Source organism: Camelus ferus, chromosome 2, assembly GCF_009834535.1.
Source record: "Camelus ferus isolate YT-003-E chromosome 2, BCGSAC_Cfer_1.0, whole genome shotgun sequence".
Taxonomy (NCBI): Eukaryota; Metazoa; Chordata; class Mammalia; order Artiodactyla; family Camelidae; genus Camelus; species Camelus ferus.
Genome location: NC_045697.1, coordinates 121220540 through 121227707, shown reverse-complemented (window position 1 = coordinate 121227707; position 7168 = coordinate 121220540). Strand labels below are relative to the sequence as shown.

Genomic DNA, 7168 nt, shown 5'->3' with positions numbered 1-7168 from the left:
ACGTTTAACCCCTTCTCTGTACCTGTGATACAGCCCGAGGCATCCCAGATACATTTCGTGTTTGGTATAAATGCAGGTCCTTAAAATCTGAGGTCTGTGGAACCTTGCCAGGGGTTATCTTTTATCTCCTTGGATGTTAAGCATGGCCAGACAGCACGCCCACCTACTGGGCCTTTTTCATGCTGCAGTTTCAGGCAAAACACAATCAGTCCATTTCCCCCCCTTCATCGTCTTAATTACTTCATAGAGTCACAGTTTTTAATGCGTGCAAGGAACTTAGGAAAGAAGACAACGATCATGAACAAAGGAATGACTCCTGTTATTGCAGAACTGCTAATAGGACCTAAAAAATAATTTTGTAGGTCAGTTACAGATCAGGGGTGTTTAAGAGGAACCGAAGAGCAGAGATACTCCAGTTCCACATCATCATCACATTTCATTTTAGTTGTTTGTTTATCAGAATTTTCTCACCACCAATTTTCCCATTTTAGTGAACAGCGCCATTTTCTTCTAAGTGGCCCACGTTCAAAAGTGCAATAATTAAAATCCTTCCCGTCCCTTGCCTTCTGTATTCACTCCGCAAATACCCAGAGCTTGTGAAGTGTCAGGTAGTGTGATGAATACGATACAATCTCCGTCCTCTAGGGGGCGCAAAGTCTATTCAGCGCTCTGGCTGGTGATTACGTCATTTTCCTCCTCGCTTCACTTGCCTTTCCCTTTCCCCCGCACCTACTCTCTGTCAGATTTTGTCACTGCATACCTGGACTAGTACCTTATTTTCCAAGTCTCTAATCATCTTGCACAACTACTACTCTCTTCCCTCAAAGCTTCCTGTGGCTCCCTCTTACCTCTCAGATAAAGTTCAAACTCTGCAGTCTGTGAGATAACACAGCCCCCCAACCAAAGGCTATAGCCTGCCTTAAAAATTATTAATTTTTTTCCTGTGAAGTGGTTTGGGTTAGCTGCTCTGCCTGCAAGTCCTGTCTTCCATTTTTCTGAGTCCTGTTTCAATCTAGTTGTCCGTCAAAGGCTAGCAGAACCCCAACTACAACAAAGCTCTTCCTGAGCCCTGGAATGGAAGTGACTTCGAAATCCCTTGACTACTTATGGTTCAGACTTCTCTCAAGGGATGAATCATTCACTTCTCTGTAAGGTGGCTTATCTATTCCTGTTCATACTTCAGCCTTAACTTCTATTTAGACAGTGTCTTTATAGCCCTCAAGTTCACAGCACGGGGCTTTTTGCAAGCAAAATTTACTCAGTAAATATTTCTGGATTGATTTCTTCAAATAAAAATGAATGAACTCATTTGTTTACTCATTCATTCATAAAAGTGCAGACACAAGAGTATCACTATCTAAGGCCAATTCTACAGCATGGTAAGCGTCTGTCACAGCCTTTTTGTACAATCCATTTCCCGCTGATCAAGTCATCTGATTATTTCCTCCATTGTTTCTTCAAAGACTCAGAGCAAACCTTGGTGGCACACACATAGCATAATACCTTGTTTTCCAAATTCTAATTTTGTCATTATATTTATATGTATCGCTATATATCTATATATATCTACATACGTGTGTGTGTACACACACAGACACTATCTAAAAACAGGCACATTGAATTGAATTCTGTACCTTCACTGTTGGAGACAATCAATGATAGCAGGGAGGCTATACTTTGTTCTGCCAGCTGATCTCATTTTTGGGCAGTTATTGGGAAAAAAGCTTTTCCTGCTATCTTTGTTTAATTGGAGTTTTCCTGAAATTGCAAGGGGAGCTATTAAAAAAATTGTTACCATTTACATCTGTGTATCTGTTGGAATCAGATTTCCTTCCAAGCAGAATAAAGAAACAAACAGGATCCTAAACTGATGAAACATCTAAAATTTGTACTGGTAAGTAAGAGAAATTGTCACAGTTGCCGTGAAGTTCAGTGCCTCTGGTTTTGACAGTGGAGTCCAAATCGGAGGTCCTGGGAAGAGTCCTGGCTTGTGGTGGGAAGATCTGGATTCTGCTTATAAGTTCTGTTCCTTTAGAGAAGGGCCACAGCTCATGGCCTGCTTCTGAGTCTCTGTACCACTGAGGGCAATATGTAGTTAATAATGCCTGCCTGCCCACGATAAGGTCTGGAATAAAGCCATCTATGTGAGAGCTATTTGTAATACGTGAATTCCTCTATCATGTAAATAACAGCCAGACCTGGAGGCCCTGTTTCTGCATCTGTCCCATGTTCCCTACTCCACACCTACCTCTGTCCTCTTTTGCCTTGACTGGTACTGACCCGGCTGTTGGGAGTTTCTCTGTTTCTCATGGTGCTCTTGGCTTCCCTCAAGTAACTGACTTCTCCCTTACAGTCTGCCCCCATCTCTCACCCCTCTCCTCAACAGGTAAAATCTGTGGGTGGTTTTAATGTTGAGCTCTGCATTTTGGAATAAGATGTGTTGTATTCCTGAAATGAGCATAAAGGGCTCTGAAAAGGCTGTCTTTACCATATGCCTTCTTACTCTTATAGATAACAAAAGATCCAGTTTACATGCCAGCATTTGAACATTGGGATTATATAAGGAGAATTTACTTGCCTCTGAGTTACCCATGTCTGGCACTGAAATTTTACATAGCTCCAGGGAAGCCTGCGGGCAACAGTCCAATCCCTTTCTGATTTTTAAAATTCAGAAACAGTTTTTTTAAAAACATAAACTCAAAATTTTCAAGTCTTCAGGGGAGCTAAAATGTTTTAGTTCATCCAAAGGTAATGATTATGTTAATAATTAAGAAGTAATGACTGTGCTAATAATTAAGAAGGTAATGTGGTCTTTGCCTCAGTTTTTCTATTTGAAAAAGCAGAAATGGGTTCAAATGTTCACTCTATGTTGGGAGGAAAAAGAACAAAAACTAAGTTTTCCAGAATTGGAAGCAAGTAAGAGAAATTATATATTTAGTGTCTGCCGAAGGAGAAATTGTATCAGAATTGTCCTCCTCAGTGTGTTATAGGAAAATAATTTAAATCTTTGGGAAGACATAGAAAGAGCATATTTCACCATGAGATGAAAAGTGAGAATACAGAAGTTTCATATGGATGTTAAATTGTTACAAGGTGAAGATGTCAAGCATATAGCACATCAGGCAGAACACCACTCAATATTTTAGGAATTCTGTGACTTCATGGTCTAAGCCCCTGGAAATCTACTTGTGGTAATTAAGATTCTGGAATCTGAGACTCAAAAAGTCTCAAGTTCAAAGACAGAGGTAACTTGTGGAAGGAAAGATAATTTATGTGATGGATTTAATCTGACCAACAACTATGTTCCTGTTTTCCCCTTCAGCTTTGTTGAAATGTAATTGACAAATAAATTAAAATGGTAATGTATTTAAAGTGTACAAAGTGATGATTTGATATATGAATACACTGTGCAAAGTTTTCTAGCATCGAGTTAACATACCCATTGCCTCATGCTTTTTTCTTTTCTTGGTGAGAACATTTAAGTTTCACTCTCTTAACAATTTCAATTACATAATACAGTATTATCAACTATAGTCACCATGTTACACATTAGATCTTCAAACCTTACTCATCTTACACCTGAAAGTTTGTACCCTTTTACCAGCCTCTCTATAATTTCCACCCCCCACCCCCCCTGGCAGCCACCGTTCTACTCTGTTTGTAGATTTGACTTTTTTCTTTCTTTTCTTTTTAGATTCCACATATAAGTCATATATTCAATATTTGTCTGTCTTATTTCACTTAGCATAATGCCCTTCAAGTTATTCTATGTCATCACAAATGGCAGGACATCCTTCTTTTTTAAAGGCTGAAAAAATATGTCATTATATATATTTTTATATATTATATCATTTATATATATATATATATATATATATATATAACATTTTCTTCTTCATTCATTCATCTGTTGATGGACACTTACATTGTTTCTATACCTGGCTATTGAGAATAATACTGCAGTGAATATGGGCGTACAGATATCTCTTCAGGATAATGATTTTGTTTTCTTTGGATGTATACCCAGAGGTGGGACTCCTGGAACAAACTATGCGTCCTAATAGCAATGTGAGCAATACTTTTCTCTCTGTACAGTAGAATCTCAATACTAAAATTGAACTTAGTATGAAGTGATTCTGTTTTGGACTTCATTCCAAGGATTAAACGTATTCTAAGATACAAGGAGGAATTGTAGAAAAGAGTTTGTGTGGTATTTTGGTAGTTTGAAGAGTTAATTGCTCATTTAAAAATGAAATATTTGTGGAGGAGGGAGAAAGCAAGTGTTATATTTAGGAGCAGATATATTCTTATTTTGTTTGATTTTCTTTGAAATAGCATTTCAGAGCATTGACTCCTATAGTAGGGAATCTTTCCTCCCTCTGCATGTAAGTGGGGAGAGCCCTTTGCAGGCTGCCCAGTATGTCATCCTCCAAGAACCGGAGAGACAGTTTTGGCATCACTTCTGGGACCACTTCTGGGACCATTCCATCCTAAAGGTTTCTACTGTGAGATTCCTGGTCGTTTCCTCATCTTGACCTATCACACCTGTATAAGCTTCTCCTTCCTCTATAAATACCTTTTATTACTTATTATTATAAAAAATTTCAAACATGCAGAAAAGTGGAGAGAATACTATAATGGACACCCATATCTACAACACTTGGATATAACAATAGTTGATGTTCTGCCATACTTGCTTCTTCTTTTTTTTTTTTTTTTGCTGAAGCATTCCAAAGGAAACCACGTACATCACCACGCTCTGCCCTCTGAATACCACAGCCTGCATCTTCAAAGACAAGGACTCCTTCTTGCACAGCCACACCACTGCCATCACACCAAACAAACCCCCGCCGAGAACCCCATCATATGTACTACTTAGCACACAATCCTTATTTACATTTTTATATTTTTTTTCCAAAATGTCTTTTACAACTGTTTTCTTCAGAATCCAATCAAGAACTACTCATTGCATTTGGTTCTTATGTCTCTGAAGTTTCTTATAAACCCTGTCCTTGGACCTGAATTCAGAAAGGAAAAACAGAATATCAGAAAGGAAGAAGTGAATTTGTAACCTTGACAAGTCTTCTAAGCCAAAGCTAGACCCTGATGGGAAAGTGATGGGACTCAGAGACTTGGGATAGAAACATCAGGGTAGATGTGCTGGAGAACAGTAATCCCTAGACAGGGGTGTGGAAATGGATATTGAGGAAGCTGGACCAGGGCGTGGAGGCAGAAGGTAAGGCTGGATAAGGATGAATTTATTGATATATGTCATCCTCCAATGACTTAGATTATGACGCTCTGGCAAGGGCTCCTGGAACCATTCTTACACTGCTAGTATGGCTCCTAAGTTTGGAAGAAACAACAGCCCACATTAAACGAGGTGAAGATGCCACAGTTGCCTTGGCACAGTGTTGAGGAAGGACTCAGAGGCTCAGAGAAATGGGAATATTTGAATGGATCTATTCTATAAAATCTCCTCTGAGAATCTCCAGATGGTGATATTCTTCTACATACCTCAAACTCAGTCTAGCCATGTTGAAGCCATCATACCTGATCTTCTCCTTGGAAGATGGGATATCTGCTTCCTTCATTATATTCCTTTCATTACATTCTTTCCTAGGAATCTAAGCCAGACACCCAGGGCTTAATGTCAAAGTCCTCTTTCTTAATACTTATCACTAATTCTCACCATGTTTCATACTCTACATACTCAGTATATTTCCTATTTCTTTCTCTCTGGAATCACCTTAATGCAATCCACCATGATTTCTCAATTAGACAGTTGAAGAAATTTCTGGGTAGTCTTCCCGTCTCCGGTCTCAGACTGTCCAGCTTAGCCACCATATGCTAACTACTTATGCAATTATTCTTTAAGAGCATCCCAAATTTACAAAGGAAGAAAACAAAGATCTTCAGTCTATGCATGCCGTTTTCATAATCCGAATGTGACCTCTCGACTGTCTCTTCTACTGTAATGCATCCCATTTACTCTTTGGTCCAGACAAACTGAACTTCTTGCTATTATCTGACCGTGTCTCTGTCCCTTCACACATTCTTTCTCTCTTAGTGAGCTATCTTCATCCTCTGAAGCTTAGCTAAAGCCTTTTTCTCATCTGTGAATTCATCTCACCTCTTTGCCTAATTTAGGAGTTCCTCCTTCTACTTTATTGTTTCATCTTGCACATAATTCTATTGTAGCATTTATCACATTGTACAGTCTGCTTACATGCCTGTCTCATACCCTACATTGGGAGTAAGTCTTAAAATTTCTGGGATTATCACAAAATCTGGTAACATGAATAGAGTGGCTTCCTGGCTACTGATGTAACTTTAAATTCTGAGGGCAATGAAACCGGTTGGGGATGACTGGAGACACAGAATAGGAAAGGACACGGGTTTGGGAGAATATGTGGTAAAATGATCATGACATTTTTATACAGATCTCATAAGAAATTTAAAGCTCTATTAATAAAAACAATTCTTTGCATCTGCTTTTTTAATGCCTGTCATTAAAAGGGATGGAGGATGCAAAGCACCTGCGGGGCAACAGGGATGAAAAGATCTAGATTCCAGGAGATAGATACAAGTCTACAGGGTTTCAATAGTTACTTTATGCTCACTTGGTAGAAGAGATCACCAAGCTTATTCTCTCCCCCTGGGCCTCTTCCACAGCTTTCCTTGCAGTCAGGTAAGGCTCTTTGACTCAGTTCTGCCAATCAGATGTGCACGGAAGTGAATGTGCTGTGTCCTGGCTGAGTCAACCGACACTTCTGAAACACAATCCTCCGTGCTCTTTCCACTTCTAGGTGGCAGGAATGGAAATGATCCCCATGGTGACCTTGAAAAAACCCGATACTGAAGAAGAGAACACAAGATGAAAAGGACTCTGTGTCCCTGCTGCTGCAGGGAGGAGAGTTATCTGATCAGCCATACCCAGAGGTCAGACTGTTATGTGATCAGGAAATACAGTTTTATCATATAAAGTGCGGAATATTGAGATCTGTTTGTTATAGCGGTAAGTCCAACCCTAACTTAAACAAAAACTATTTCCTTTCTCAGCTATTTGTTCATGAGTTCTGTTCCTCTGAATTACTTAAAATGTCCAAATAGAATTGAACCACGTCTTCCATCTGTACCCATCTTACTAAGAAAAACAAGAGTTTCA

The 7168-nt window shown here is 39.2% G+C and overlaps 1 long non-coding RNA gene across 1 annotated transcript in view; it reads right to left on the bottom strand.

Annotated features, from left to right (window-relative positions):
• The window catches only part of LOC116659118, a 15612-nt gene extending 10764 nt beyond the window's left edge, over window positions 1-4848 (bottom strand). The window contains exons 1-2 of the long non-coding RNA XR_004314428.1: window positions 4835-4848; window positions 3130-3133 (exon numbers count right to left, since the gene is read on the bottom strand). This is a non-coding gene — a long non-coding RNA (uncharacterized LOC116659118). The remainder of the gene's footprint in view (window positions 1-3129; window positions 3134-4834) is intronic.
• Between the last annotated feature and the right edge of the window lie 2320 nt (window positions 4849-7168).